At 43.2% G+C, this 15,116-nt stretch overlaps 1 protein-coding gene across 10 annotated transcripts in view; it reads right to left on the minus strand.

The window, feature by feature from the left end:
* ATXN1 (ataxin 1) overlaps positions 1–15,116 on the minus strand; it is a 417,609-nt gene that overhangs the window by 131,214 nt on the left and 271,279 nt on the right. The window contains exon 1 of one of the 10 annotated variants that reach the window (XM_058285265.2): positions 186–9,013. The exons of the other annotated variants lie outside the window; for them this stretch is intronic. The gene's annotated coding sequence lies outside the window, so the exon portion shown is untranslated. Of the gene's footprint in view, positions 1–185; positions 9,014–15,116 lie in introns of those variants that run through there. 10 annotated transcript variants of the gene reach the window in all.

Consider the following 15,116-nt stretch of genomic DNA (forward strand, 5'->3'; position numbering starts at 1 on the left):
TCCTCGTTTATGGGTGGGAAACTGCGGCAGAGAGGAATGCCAGAGCTGAGTTCGAATCCAGAATGTCAGATCCTTTCTAGTCACTTTGCCATTCCGCTTTCCATGATCAGTGTCTGGCTCACTTTAAACTGTCGATACATACTATTCATCAAGCAAACATGCAACTGGGCCATTAGGCTGCTTACTCTTCTAACAGGATAGTGCAAAAGCAGATTCCTCAGCTGCTTGTCTCGTGAGAAAGCTGGACGTAGTGAAAAACCTTTGCAGAACACGGCCAGGCTCCTGCAGGGGTTTGGGCAGGGCAAAGGGGGTATCAAGTGAGTAGCAGAATTAGAGGAAAGAGGATATATATATATATTCTTTAAAAAAATTTTTTTCTTCTTCTTTATTTTCTTTTAAATGTTACATTCAAAAAACATGAGGTCCCCATGTACCCCCCCACCCCATCCACTCCACCCCTCCCACATCAGCAACCTCTTCCATCATTGCGGCACATCCACTGCACCTGGCGAATACATTCTGGAGCACTGCTGCACCACATGGATAGTGATTTACATTGTAGTTTACACTCTCCCCCAGTCCACCCAGTGGGCCACAGCAGGACACAAAACGTCCAGCATCCGTCCCTGCAGCACCACCCAGGACAACTCCAAATCCTGAAAATGCCCCCACACCATGTCTCTTCTTCAGTCTCCCTACCATCAGCAGCCACCGTGGCCACCCTCTCTGCATCACTATTACAATTTCTTTCAATACCAAAAATTGCTCAACCCACCCTGGCAACCGAAAAGATTTATAGAATGCCTACCACTCTCCTCCAAAGGTATTTACTTTAAAAATCGATTTCCTCTGTCACTATTTATTGCTGCATTTTGCTCGGTGGCTCTGAGAAACCGCATGGAAAATCACATCGTTACACTTGTTAAATTGACCCTGCAGGACCCAACCACTAGAACATGCATCATCCCTAGAGGTAAAAAAGCAAGTGTGCCAGGCTCCCGCTGAGGAGATCATCAGGAAACCAACAAGGATATGCAAATCTGTGCCTTCTACAGCTCATTTGCATAGTTCTTTCCATTGGTTTTGTACAACCTCTATCCTAAATGTCAATTTCCTTTCCTTTCCTAAAGCTTATTAGCTGTGTGTGATGTTTACAGCTTGAAGACCCAACAGATTTAATAGCTAAAACATTTAAACTTTATAATCAAAACGCACACGACAAAGGGAATAGGGCTCTGATGTAGATCAAACACAGAGATAATGTTTACGCTTTCCAAGTCTGTTAGCTGCGGAGACCTCACACACGCCCGTGCACGTGTAAGCACCACCACAAAATTTGCTTAACCTATTTTTTTTTTTTTCTGCAATGCTGTAGAAAAAGAGAGATCTGCTCATAAACCAGGAAGGGCCTGAACCTAATTGCCAAGTACACATTTCACTCACAACAAAATCTGAATGGAAGTTTGCCAACCCCCGGGCTGACATTCAGACATTCTACTGAGCTTCTGCGCGTATCCCAACCTCTCAACATGCATCTTTTAAAACACTGTATATTTTCTGCGGCACCGCCGTGTTCAGTCCTCACCTTTCAGTTCAGAGTGAATACAGAGCAATGATATTCTGCTGTAAAGAAGGACAAAGGAGCCCTTTTCTCCAGGCCATGTTTGACTTCATCTACAGCACCAATACAGGAACTAAACGATGCGCTGTGCACCAAATTCTTTTCCTTTTGTGCATCAGATTTATGAACTGGGTAAGAAAGGCAGGACTGGAGAAACCTTGAAAAAAATCTATATCTATATATATTTTTTGTTTGTTTAAAGATTTATTTAATTTTTAAAATTTCTCTCCCCTTCCCCCCATCCCCCAGCTGCCTGCTCTGTGTCCATTCGCTGTATGTTCTTCTGTGTCCTGCATTCTGTCAGCAACACTGGGAATCAGTGTTTCTTTTTGTTGCGTCATCTTGCTGCGTCAGCTCTCCGTGTGTGCGGTGCCACTCATGGGCAGGCTGCACTTTCTTTCGTGCTGGGCGGCTCTCCTTATGGGGTGCACTCCTTGAATGGGGCTCCCCTATGCGGGGGACACCCCTGCGTGGCACAGCACTCCTTGCATGCATCAGCACCGCACGTGGGTCAGTGCCACACAGGTCAAGGAGGTCCTGGGTTTGAACTGCAGACCTCCCGTGTGGTAGGTGAACGCTCCAACCGTTGAGCCAAGTCTGTTTCCCTATATATTTTTTAATTACTTAATTAACTAGGAGACAACATCTTACAGACACACTTTCTGGAGTAAAATGTAGGCATTATGAATCTGCTGCATTTCGTGTGGCAGCTGTGTACAGTCCCTGCTTTTTGTCATTAGTTCAACTGCTCTGCCAAGCAGGACCTGGAGACCCACACCTCTAAACACTTCCTTACTGGCAGCTTTAACACAATTTGCTGACACCCCAAATTTCACAGACTGCCGGAGGAACAGGTGCTCAATATAAAATTGGGTTGGCCTTAAGGAAGAAAAGAAAAATCAAACGCCCTTAGGAGATGTGGGAAGTGGGTAGAGAAACAGGAACCTGCCACCACCACCAAACAGAGCTGAGCTGTCCCTGCAGGGTAAGCCTTTCCAGGCCACCTGGAGCCCAGGTGCAGCTGTGGAAAAAAACACCATTTGAAAGTTGTAATACCTTTGGGGCTACAGGCATGTTCAGGTCTTGATAGAATTCAGCTGGAGAGCTCCACACTGTCAAGCACAATCCACCCCCTTTTAAAGTCCTCCTCTTGTCTAATCTTGACTGGCAGCAGGAGGAAACAAGTTGCCTTAACCTGCAAGCAACAGATCGAAAGCAAGAAAAAGGCTGAAATGGGATGGCAGAGTTGCATTCTGCAGACCTCGGTTTCAAAGGCGCCATCGAGGAGTTATTTCCAGCGCTCAGGCAAGCGGCTCATCAGCTCGGGGCCACCATTTCCTCGTCTGTTAAACCAGGGTCACAACACGTCCTCCCACCTGAGAGCATTTTTGTGAAATTGAGACACCCACAAAGAGCGCGAAGCAATCATGGATGCCAGACTATTATCTCATAATTCAATGTGCCCAAACCAGACTGAGACTAGTGAAAGCCCAAATTAATTTGATACCATATGTTATGGGTTACATCTTCCAAAGGCCTTTTAAAAATTGGCATTTATAATATTTGTGGGTTCATCCTTTTCCATGTACAGAAACATGTGAACGCATCAAAACAGGCTCAGTTTAATCTTAATTATCTGGTAGAAGCTTATCCAAGATTCTTACTGTTTCCCCCTTTTCCTGTTGCCCATTTTTTAGCTTCTCTGGCAACTCCTCCACAATTAAGGAGATGACTGGCAAATCAATCAATTGCATTCCTTGTTCAGTGTAATTTCAACTACCTGTGCTTCCTTAGCCTCCACTGGCTTGGATGAGGGAGAACGGGCTGTTTTCATACTCACAGCTGCACGTACACATGTGTCTGCATTATTGGGAGATTTAGTGTTCACATAATTTTCCCTCTTGCCACCTTCTAAAATTCTAACTGAATTAAATTTTCTAAGATCCATTGATTTTGTATTTCTACATTTATGTACCTGCCTTTTAAAATAGAGAATGAAATTTTAACTTTTCAGTGACTCAGTCAGAATCATCAATAACCATTCATCCATTATGATGTTTCAGTACGATAGTACTGTACATATGTATCTCAGTTACATACCTGCTTTTGAGCTATTCTTTATTTCCCCTGGAACTCAGCCTGTCACCTGATATATCTTCTCTTTTCACTCACCAAATCAGAAATGTCAATGTCACCTATATGCCAGGCACCATGCTGCCAGGGGTTGAAGATTAAATGAGGAAAATACGCACATTCTCAGCTTGCAGAGAGCTTATATTCTAGCAGGTGAGAAAAGATATTGACAGTCATGTAAGTACATAAGTTCATATGTGAAAATGGCTATCGTTGAAAAGTATAGGGTAACAGAGAACAGGCAAAAGTGGAGCGAAAAACTAGAGGGAAATGGTGGGTCTTGAGACTAGAATCAGGGCAGTGGAGTGGCAGAGAAATGGGTGGATTCAAAAGATATTTAAGAGATTGGGTCAGTAGGATTTGGTGACATTGGATGTTAAGAAAGAGGGAGAGGAATGTGTCAAAGATGACATGTAGGTCTTTGCCTTGGGAACCTAGATGACCCCTGCAGCTGAGATGGGTAGCCCTGCAGAGGGTGACAGCTTGGGTTCTGGACACACGGAGTTAAGGTGCCTTTGGGATATCCAAATAGAGCTGCCGGGTATGCAAGTAGAGGGTTTATTAGGAAAGATGTGGTCTGGAGATGTGGATGTTGAAGTCAAGGGTCTTTCAAAAGGCTGTGAGATGTGGGTGAGAGCACTCAGGGGAAAAACAAAGCTTGAGAAGAGGAGTGGGCCAAGAACTAATCCAACCGTAGAGGGGCAAGGAACATGTTGGGCAGGATAGTCCGAAAATTGCATTTGAAAGAAGGGAACGGAAAGATATGATGAAAACCAGAAGAGAGTGGTGTTAAGGAAGCCAAGGAAGAGAGTGTACTAGAGAAGAGGGAGTAAGATTGGCAAAGTTGCTGAAAATCAAGTAAACACAAACGAGAGACGCGATGACATGGAAGATACTGACGTCCTCAGCAGACCTGTTGGAGGGCTAGAGCCATGTCCTCCGTCATCTTCTATCAGAGCAGCATAGCATAGTAGTTGAGGGTGAAGATTCTGGAGAAAGACTCTCAGGGTTTCAGTCTGACTCTCAAGCTAAGCTATGAGACCTAAAGCAAGTTACTTAATTTCTAGGGAGCTTTCCTCATCTGAAAAATGAGGGTAATTATACCTACTTAATGGGTTGTGGTGAGATTTGATACATACTAAGCACTTAAGCACAGTGCTTGGCACATAGTAACTGCTCAATAAATGTCAGTGTTTTTATTATTGTCAGTGAATTAAATAAAAATTTTTGAGCATCTGTCTGCCAGGCACTGTATTAGATCCTGGGAAAGAGCAATAAACAATGACAAAATATAATTCTCTGCCCTCATGGAAGTAAATAAAAAGGCTTATAATGAAATATTAAATGGGATAAATTCTAAGGAGGAAAATAAAACAGAAGAGGAGGCAAGGTTGGTTGGTCTGGATTACAATTTTTTAAAGTTTGTCAAGAAAGGCCTCGTGAGAGAGTGACATGTGAGCAAAAACTTGGAGTTGAGAGAGAGGCCTATTCGGAGATCTGGGGGGAAACATTTCAGGCTGAAGGACCAGAAGGTACAAAGATCCTGGGGTAGAATCCTGCCTGGAAGTCAGAAAATGAGCAACAAGGCCAGTGTGGCTGGGGCTGAGTAAATGAGAGGGGGTAGGAGGACCTGAAGTCAGAGACGTTGGGAGAGGTGGTCGGGGATTACGACGTGCTCTTGACACTCTGAAAGGTCTGGGCTCTGGCTGTGAAGGAGTGGTGAGGCTACTGGCAGGTTTGGGAATGGGAGGATATCAATTATGTTTTACCAAGTTCACTCCCACTGCAGGGCTGAGGATACATTTCAGGAGAGGCAAGAGTGGAAGCAGAGTGACCAGTCAGGAGGCCACTGAAATACTCCAGGTGACAGAAGGTCCTGGAGCTGTGTAGGAGAGAAAGAGATGAATCAAGGACAAGCTCAAGGATTTGGGCCCGAGCAACTGGAAGGAGGGAGGGGCCATGGGCGGAGATGGGGGCGGCTGTGGGAGGAGCAGATGGGGGGGTGGGGAGGTGGACTGAAAGTCCATTCAAGGGGAGATGTCCTAGAGGCAGTGCAATATTCCAGTCTGAAGTACAAGGGAGAAGCCCAGGCTGGAGATAGACATCTGGGAGCTCTCAGCTTCAGCGTTAGGAGATCACCAAGGGAGCAAAGCAGTCTGAGAACTGAGTCCTGGACCTTCTCCTATTCAGAAGTCACCTGCGCCTGGCTTCCCTTCCAGCTGTTACACCAGCTCAGTGTGCAGGATTTTTTTTTTTTTTTTTTTTAGAAATGAAACCTGATGATGATCAAGTCTCTGGCTTTATTTATTTATTTTTTTAAAAAGATTTATTTATTTATTTAATTTCCCCCCCTCCCCTGGTTGTCTGTTCTTGGTGTCTATTTGCTGCGTCTTGTTTCTGTTGTCGTCGGCGGTACGGGAAGTGTGGGCGGCGCCATTCCTGGGCAGGCTGCACTTTCTTTTCACGCTGGGCGGCATTCCTCACAGGCGCACTCCTTGCGCGTGGGGCTCCCCCACGCGGGGGACACCCTTGCGTGGCACGGCACTCCTTGCGCGCATCAGCACTGCGCATGGCCAGCTCCACACGGGTCAAGGAGGCCCGGGGTTTGAACCGCGGACCTCCCATATGGTAGACGGACGCCCTAACCACTGGGCCAAAGGCCGTTTCCCCAGTGTGCAGGATTAACTGCTGGTGGGAGCGCCCATGGACAACCCCCGTGGAAGGCGACATGGCAAGAGTCCATCACGTCAAAGGCCAACGTTACACTTCTCTGCACGAGAGCAGCTTCATGGCACAGGTGCAGGTTTTTAAGGTCTTCACAAGCCTTCTGTGCTAAGAAGCTGAGCAAATGCCACGTCAGAGGCTGGACCCCAGGAAGCAGCGGGGATGGTCACGGCTGGTCATCAGAGGGACGATTTGGAACCCAGGCTGACTGCTTTTCTGCCCTGTGCCTTCAAAACTGACAAGAGGGAAGTGGACTGGGCCCAATGGATAGAGTGTCCGCCTACCACATGGGAGGTCAGGGTTCAAACCCAGGGCCTCCTGACCCGTGTGGAGCTGGCCCACATGCAGTGCTGATGCGCGCAAGGAGTGCAGTGCCACGCAGGGGTGTCCCCCGTGTAGGGGAGCCCCACGAGCAAGGACTGCACTCCATAAGGAGAGCCGCCCACCACAAAAAAATTGCAGCCTGCCCAGGAGTGGTGCCGCACACACGGAGAGCTGATGCAGCAAGATGATGCAACAAAGAGAGACACAGATTCCCGGTGCTGCTGACAAGAATACAAGTGGACACAGAAGAACACACAGCGAATGGACACAGAGAGCAGACAATGGGGGGGCGGGGAGAGAAAGAAATAAAAAATAAATCTTTGGGGAAAAAAAAAACTGATAAGAGTGCCCAATTTGGTTGCACTATTTTCTAACAGAAACAGAATCCAAACTCCTTGTGTTCCTTCCTGCCTTTATTATAATGCAGTCAATTTGCAAAGGACCAGTAGGCCCTTTGTTCCAGCCCACAGGAGGCTATGATTTCTGCTCACTTCTTCTATTTTTTTTATGGTTTATATTTTAGACTGTACACTTTTCTAAATTTTTGGTTACAACATGGTTTATATTTTAGACTATACACTTTTATACATTTTTGGTGAAATTTCACATGGCCTATATCCATCATTGTACGATTTTGTGGAGCACTTCCATTGCCCCCCCCCCAGTTACCCCTCTTTCATCTCTTCTATTCCTCTCTCCCCTTCCCCTCGGGGCCCACAGTGACAACCAAGCTTCACTGCTTGAAGGACAAGATTTGCAGCTACTTACAACAAGGCTGAGGGCTTGACGCTCTAGTCTGTCCTCCCCCATTGGGAGCCACCCATGCTCTCGAGAGATGCCCTCTCCTCTGCTTGTTCATTTCTTCTTAAATGCATACCTTGACTTGGAATGGAGTAGAATTCTGCCCTGACCACAGATGAGAGGTGGCAGATAGAGAGAGAGGTTTCCTGTGTTTTGAAATGCAATTCACTGCACGGGGGTGTGGGGGGTAGGGTGAGGAGGTGTCTTGCTATGGCCTGAAACCCAATGCCTGCCACCTGCAGAGCAAAGAAAGAAAACGATGGATTCTATCGAAAGGCCTCTAGGAGAAATAATGTGGGGTTTACTTGTTCTTCTTTTTCTTTTTTCCCCTATCCAAAATATTACAGGGGTGACTTTTCACAGGGTACTGACGCTGAACAATATGATGTACTGCTAGCTGCTAGGTCAGGTTTCACAGTGGTAAAAAGGAAGGAATAAAGGTGCTGTGTAATCCCTCTCCCTTCAGGTACACAATTTCAGGTAGAAATTAGAAGAAATCTGAAAACTCGTCTTTCCATGTCACCTGGAGGCTAACAAGGTACTTTCCTTCCTATGGAGTCACACTCAGAGCAAATTATCTGGCTAGTTCACATACTGTTTATACTGTATGTTTTATCCAAGAGTGATTTACAGGTAAAAACCCAACAAGGAGGGTATCAGAAAAATATCTAGAAACAGCCTGAAACCTACTGAGCACTTCTGTGGACGGTGGATGGTTAAGAAGCTCTACAGGAAAAGAAAGAGGCTGGTGGTCTCCTAAGGCCAAAAGTGCCAGATGGGAGACGAAGGGCAGAAGCAACTCGAGCTGCTCTTCTGGAGTCTCGCAAATGAGATGGAAAGAGAGTCTAATGAAGTCATTAAGAGAATTTAATACGGAAAGCTTCCATGAGAGGAAACTTGAAAGTTCCCCTTTCCTTACCGAATTTCTCAGATTCTCAGTGGATCTCAGTTTAAACTCTAAGAAAGCAGGACCCTTGCCAAAAGGTAGTGAACGGAACCATAAACTACCAAAAGTGGGGGCCCTAGAAAACTTTGAAAAGGACAACATAGGAAAAGCATAGGGTTTCTTCTGTGTATCATTATTAAAATCCAAGAAGAAAACTGTGATTATCAATGGCAATTTGGCAATTACGTATTTAAAGTTACAGCAAGTTAATTCTCAGAGCTAGAGACTAGAGGGTAAGGGGCAGGGGGAGGCTGGCTTGACCAGGCAGTCGGAGTGTACATCAGAATCACCCAGGAGCTTTCTCAAGGCCACAGCTACGATTTATTTAGAGCCCACTGTCCTAACCCATCCTAAACTCCTTCAAGGACCAGGAGTTGTTGACGCTATACTGCACTAATTTAGAAGTGATGCACGTAGCAATTTCATTTCCTGCATGCTCACTTTAAACAACCATAACTAGTTTTCTCTTTAAATCAAGAAGTAACGACTACTTCCACCAGTAGATGACGTTTTATCTTTCAAGGCACTTGGTAGTTTTCCTGCTTTCGATTCCTTGAACTAGAAATATGTGGTTACGATCAGACTGTTCACATTTAGGGAGAACGTTAGCTTTAACCCAGAAGGATGCTTTTAGGTAAAACACCTTCCCACACGCTGCTAACGCGATCACCAATTTAAAGGTGGGGTGCAGGGAAGATGACAGTGGCAGTGGCGAAGGCAGCAAAGATTTTTAATCTCCCCAAATCCCTGCCCTCCTTCTCCTTTCACAACGAGAACAGCCGCAACCAGAGAAAACTAGGACAGGAAAAACAAAAACCAACGAACAAACACCAAAACAAAGCTGGCGACCACACAGCCCCATGGACCTGAAGATGTGAATGTGTGTGATCAAACCATTTACAGCTGAAGAGTCTTGTGGAAGCAGCATCCACGCAGGAGGAAGTTGGACGAAGTCAAAGGGCATCTGAAGGTCCTGGAAACAAGCCCCCACATTTCCAACTGGTCCTCACTGTAAAGTTAGTAGGATATTTTAAGCACAACAGCATAACTGGCAAGGGGTCCTGGAGAAGCCAATTCCCAGGGTAAGTGCAGCAGAGTCTAAAGGTGCCTATGTGCTATGGAGCCCATAAACTCTCAAAATCAATAAGCCTAAACTTCCTTCCACAATTCCATCCGCCCCTGAGGATACATTTGTGAGAGGAGAAGCCACCCAAGCATGACAGTAATAATATCAAAGGAAAGACTGGGGCAGATGAAAGTGGAGGAGAGAAGCAGCAGAGCACCTAAAACTACGGGTCATATTTTTTAAATCATTTAATGGAAACAACAGAAGAGGGAGCTCTAGAGCCTAAAAGCTTGAAAAGTTTTCCTGGCCCATCCCTTGGCACTAAAAACACAGGAAAATTCATTTCATTTAAAATGAGTAACAAAATAGGATTATGGTCAGATCTACTGCACAGTTATTATGAGAAAAAAAAATGGAATAAAGATCAGAATAACATTCCTACCACAAAGACATGCCCACAAAAAAGATGAAAACTTCAAAGTAATACTTCAAGAGAGCTAAGAGAAACTGAGAAAAAAGACACAAAGGAACACAAATCAGAACTGGGAAAACTCAGAAATGAAGTGATTGAGAAAAGAACTATTTGGACGGAGAAACAATGGAACTCAATGAATTTGAAGCAAAAGAAAAAGGAATCATTCTATAAATGAAAAGTCAGTGAGAAGAAACATAAAAGGGAAAACACCACACAGATCATGCCTAAGGAGAATTAGAAAATGGAAAGGAAGAAAGTTTTAAAAATCAAAAAGAAATGAAGAGAGAAACAGGATTCAAGAGAAAGTCGTAGGAAGAAGAGAGAGGTTAAATTAAAGTGAACGAGACAGAAGCAACTCAGATGTCCATCAACATAATGGATTATCCAGTCTTAAGAAGGAAAGAAGGTTTGAGACATGGATGAACCTTGAGGACATTATGTTGTGTGAAAAAAAGTTGGACATAAAGGTAAAGATATTGTATGATTCCATTTATAGGAATTAGCTAAAATAATCTAGCTTACAGGGACAGAAAGAGTACAGACTGGTGGGTGGAGAGGGAATGGGGAGCTAACGCATAATGTGATAGGATTTGTTTGGGGTGATGGGAAAGTTTGATAATGGATGGTGGTGAGAGTAGTGCAACCTTGTAAATGGGATTAATCCCACTGATTGGTGTGCTTGCGAGCATTTGGCAAAGTTCATGCAGTACATGTGTTTCTGCATTTTATTTTAAAGCACACCTAGAGAGACAATGACAATTAAATGCAATACCTGATCCCAGGCTGGATTTAATAATGGAGGGGAAAGGGCTCAAAAGGGCATTATTGGAACATATGAAAAAATTGGACTATAGATTGAAAGCTTCAGCTCACTGAACTTAATAGCTACTTAAACTGTGACGTAAGTGAATACCCTTGTTCTTAGGAGATGTACGTGGCAGTATGTGTTCAAGGAGCATGATGCATACAACCTACTCTCATGTTCATAAAATACATATACAGATGGATTGCTAGGTAGATGGAGGGTTAGACAGAATGACATGGCAAATATAACAAAATCTAAAATTGGTGCATTTGGGTATGGAGGGAGGATCTTGGAGCGCATATAGATTTTAGTATTATTTTAGCAACTGACTTGTAAATTTGAAACCATCTCAAAATTGAAAGTTTAAAAAAAAAATTAAATGAGAGATTCTAAGAAGCTTCCTCAAAGAAGAAAACCAAAGCAACGAAACAGAATACTAAAAATTGTAATTCAACGTGCTTTCCAGAAACAGAAAAATATTTGAAACATTGTATTAGAAGGAAATGCCAAGTACCTGGAAAAATTTACCTAGAGAAACGAAACACAATATCGATTGGCTATCTGGGCAAATAAATCAAGTACTCAAAAGGAACAAAAATATCAATCGTCTGATTTTCAAGACCCAGGTTTTATGCTAGAAGGCAAAAGAGTGACAAATTTAAGTTACTCAGGTAAGGCAACTAAGCCAAGGATTTCATATCCAGTCAAATGCCTTTGAAGTCAACCAGAGACAATCTGTTACAAAAACTGACCCACTAAGTAAAGAGAAGTGGGAAAATTTCTCTTTGTGAAGAATGACTCCAGCTAATGAATGAGCAAACAATAACAGACTTAGACTATCACCACTTAATAACCCCTAATAAATTCATGAATTTAGAAAATGACCTCATTGCAACAGGAGAAGCCATTATCTCCTGATGGAAATATTAATTCAAAGACAACACCACCTATGAAGTAGGCAGGCAAAGCAAAACACAAGGAAAAAGGAATCTTGACAGTGCCTCTAGGGCTTCCTAGAAATTCTCAGGAAATAACGGCGAGAGAGAGGAGCACACTTAGACCACCTCAAGGAGGTAAGCAACAAAACCAAGAAGGCAGGAAGTTCTATGGGACAAATGATCTGGTTTCTTCACCAGAAAAAAACTGCAACATTAAAAGATAAAGTTGGAGGTAGAACCAAAATAGCTTCAAAAGTCTTAAGAGACCTAAAGGAACTTGGTTTGGATACTGATTCAAATAAATTGCCAAAAACCACAACATGCAAAGCTATTTATAAGTAAACGAAGGAAATGTGAGCACTGACTAGCTAGTTGATGATATTAAGGAACTGTTGTGTTTTTTTTTTTAGTGTGATGACACTGTGGTTTTTGTATAAAAAAACAATCCCTCTGTTAAATAAATGTTAAAATATTTACAGATGGTATGATGTTTGGAATCTGCTCTAAAATCATCTGGGGCAGGGGTGGGGTAGATGAAACAGTGAGGCAGGCTGTTTTAGTGGGGTGATGTGTACGTGCATGGGAGCTCATTTTACTCTCTCTCTCCTTTCAGATGTCCGCTATCTTCCAGAACACAAAAGTAACGTTCCTTCGGAAGAAAGCAGCAGTGTTTGTCAAATGTGATTTCCCCACATCTGTCACTTGGGGAACATATTCCAATTAAGATTCCCTACATCATTCTACTCAGGGGCACTTATTAAGACTAAAAGTCTGCCCACACCAGATTTCTGTATCAGAACCCTGGGAATGAGGCCCAGAAAATTGCATTTTCAATAAGCTATGGAGGTGAGTCTTCTCCACACCACATTTTGCTTTAATTACATGCATGAAATAAATGATTTCAGTTTTCAAAGAGTTTTAAACAGTTTAATATAAAAACTGCTTTGTCCTACTTAAAAAAAAAAAACTACAGTAATCACAAATATCCTTTACACACTATTAATTGCAGTAAAATATTTGCTCTCTGTGTCATCTATCACCAAGCGAGTGAGTTTTAAAATTTACTGTGGGAACAGGACATCGCACCATACTTTTAAAGTTTATTGAGCACCTGGGGTTAATAAAAAAGAGGAACTAAGTTCCCTGGAGGAGGTGATAGAAATATGCCACTTGTATAGAAGTTTGGTGACAGAGAAGATAAGAAAATTCTTTTTAAAAATGTGATCTTGAACCACCCAGTTACATCATCAACTCAGTAACTATCCTGAGCGTTACAGGTGTTGTTTCCCAAAGAGGGTCCATTATCCTTACCAGAAAGCGCGCACTTCTTTCTGATGATGTACTTATCATCAAAAGCCAGCACTTTGTTGGATGACTCAGTTTTTCCTGTAAGCAAATTTAGTTCACTAGGATAATGATCAAAACCAGACACCAATAGCAAAGAAATTGTTAAAGAAAGAGGGAGCAAAAAAGAGAAAGAACCAGCACTTAAAAGCATTACCAACGCGCTAGTTTCAGAAGCTTCACATCAGATTTCTAATTTACCCTTTACTGAAGGATGTAGCTTTTATCCTTATTTAAAAACCCCAAGGATTCCACCGAAGGGTTTCAGAGGATGCATATTTTATTTTAAAACTGGATTCCTTACTATTTAATAGCTGTAATTTAAAAAAAGACACTCAAATGTATCATACAGAAAAACTGTCTGTAAGGCAGCAGTGAGGTTCTAGAGCTGCCACCCAACGCAAAGGGTGCGGGGTCAAAATTACCCTTGGGATTTTCAAGTGTGAGTCAGATTGTAAGACTTTTCTGCTCAAGCCTTACAGCAGTTTCCCACCGCAGGCATTGGGAAATCCACAGGCTTGGACCCGGTCCTGGCTTAGCAGTTACCACAGGATCTAGCTCCATTTCCTGCCCGCTTCTGCTCTCCTCCAGCACCCTGGTCTTGAAATGCTCCCAGGCCAGAGGCAGCCCTGCTCCCAAACAGAACGCTTCTCCTTCCTTAGGTCTCTGCTCACATGCGGTCTCTCTCTAGACAGCTTGTCTGAAACAGCAGCCCTCCCCTTTGCCCTGTCACCCTGATTCTTCTCTCACTTTACGTTTTCTTCAGCGCATTTATCGGAGCTGACATTTAGTTCTCGTTTGTTTAATGTTTGCCTTCCACCCTGGATCGAAGCTTCTCCAGGGTAGGGACTCTGTTCATCGCTCTACCGCCAGGAGCTGTATGAGACCTGGCACGGAGAAGGCACTCGAATGACTAGACGTCCCTTAAATTGCTCATCAAGGAGAGTATACAGGATAGCTGACACCATCCTGGACATCCTGTCCGCTGTGGTTTGAAAGCCACGGAGCTACACTGAAGTGCAAAAGGAAAATCTACAGCAGATGTGTGCCCCCGAACCGCGACTGTTGCTTTTCAAACAATGACGTCCTTAGAGGAGAGATTTCTTTTGTGTTCCTGCTTGTATCAAAGCTTTCTTTAATTTCATTGTGTGTGTGTGAAATTTAATCGTATCTTTTTTAAACTTACTGTAGTAGCATACGCACAACTCAAAATTTCCCATTTGAGCCACTTTCAATATACAACTCATTGGTTATTAGATATATTCATAATGTTTTGCTCCCATCACCAACAACCGTTACCAAAATTTTTTTACCACCCCAAACAGAAACTCTATAACCCATTAAGCATTGACTCTGCATTCTTCACCTTACACCTACCGCGGTAATCTGTAATCTACTTTCTCCCTCCACAAATTGGCTTATTCTAGGTATTTCCTATCAGTGAGATCATAGAATATCTGTTCTTTTGTATCTGGATTATGTCACCCAACATGATGTCTTCAAGATTCACCCATGGTGTCGCCTATTTATCAGAACTTCACCCCTTTTTATGGCTGAATAATATTCTGTTGTATGGCTATACCACATTTTGTTTATCCAGTCCATCAGTTGATGGACACTTGGATTGCCTCCACTTTCTGACAACTGTGAATAATGCTGTTAGAACTTTGGTGTATTTTAATTCTGTTTTGATAGTAAGTCTCTATACTTTAATATGGGTTAACTGATTTGTTCTTGTGTTGTGAGGGTTAAAGGAGATAGTACAGTTCTCTGGAAGTTTGATTCTTCACCAGCCTGTAAATTAAATGTAACTTGTATTCTGACATAGTGGAGACAACTAATGGCCCCATACATCCTAATAGGTTTGCGCAGATCTCAAAGTCAAATTTCCCTTGTGTAAATATTTTACATGCTTTATTAGAAAGGCTGTAGCTCACCT

This window comes from Dasypus novemcinctus, chromosome 22 (assembly GCF_030445035.2).
Source record: "Dasypus novemcinctus isolate mDasNov1 chromosome 22, mDasNov1.1.hap2, whole genome shotgun sequence".
In the NCBI taxonomy this organism is placed as follows: domain Eukaryota; kingdom Metazoa; phylum Chordata; class Mammalia; order Cingulata; family Dasypodidae; genus Dasypus; species Dasypus novemcinctus.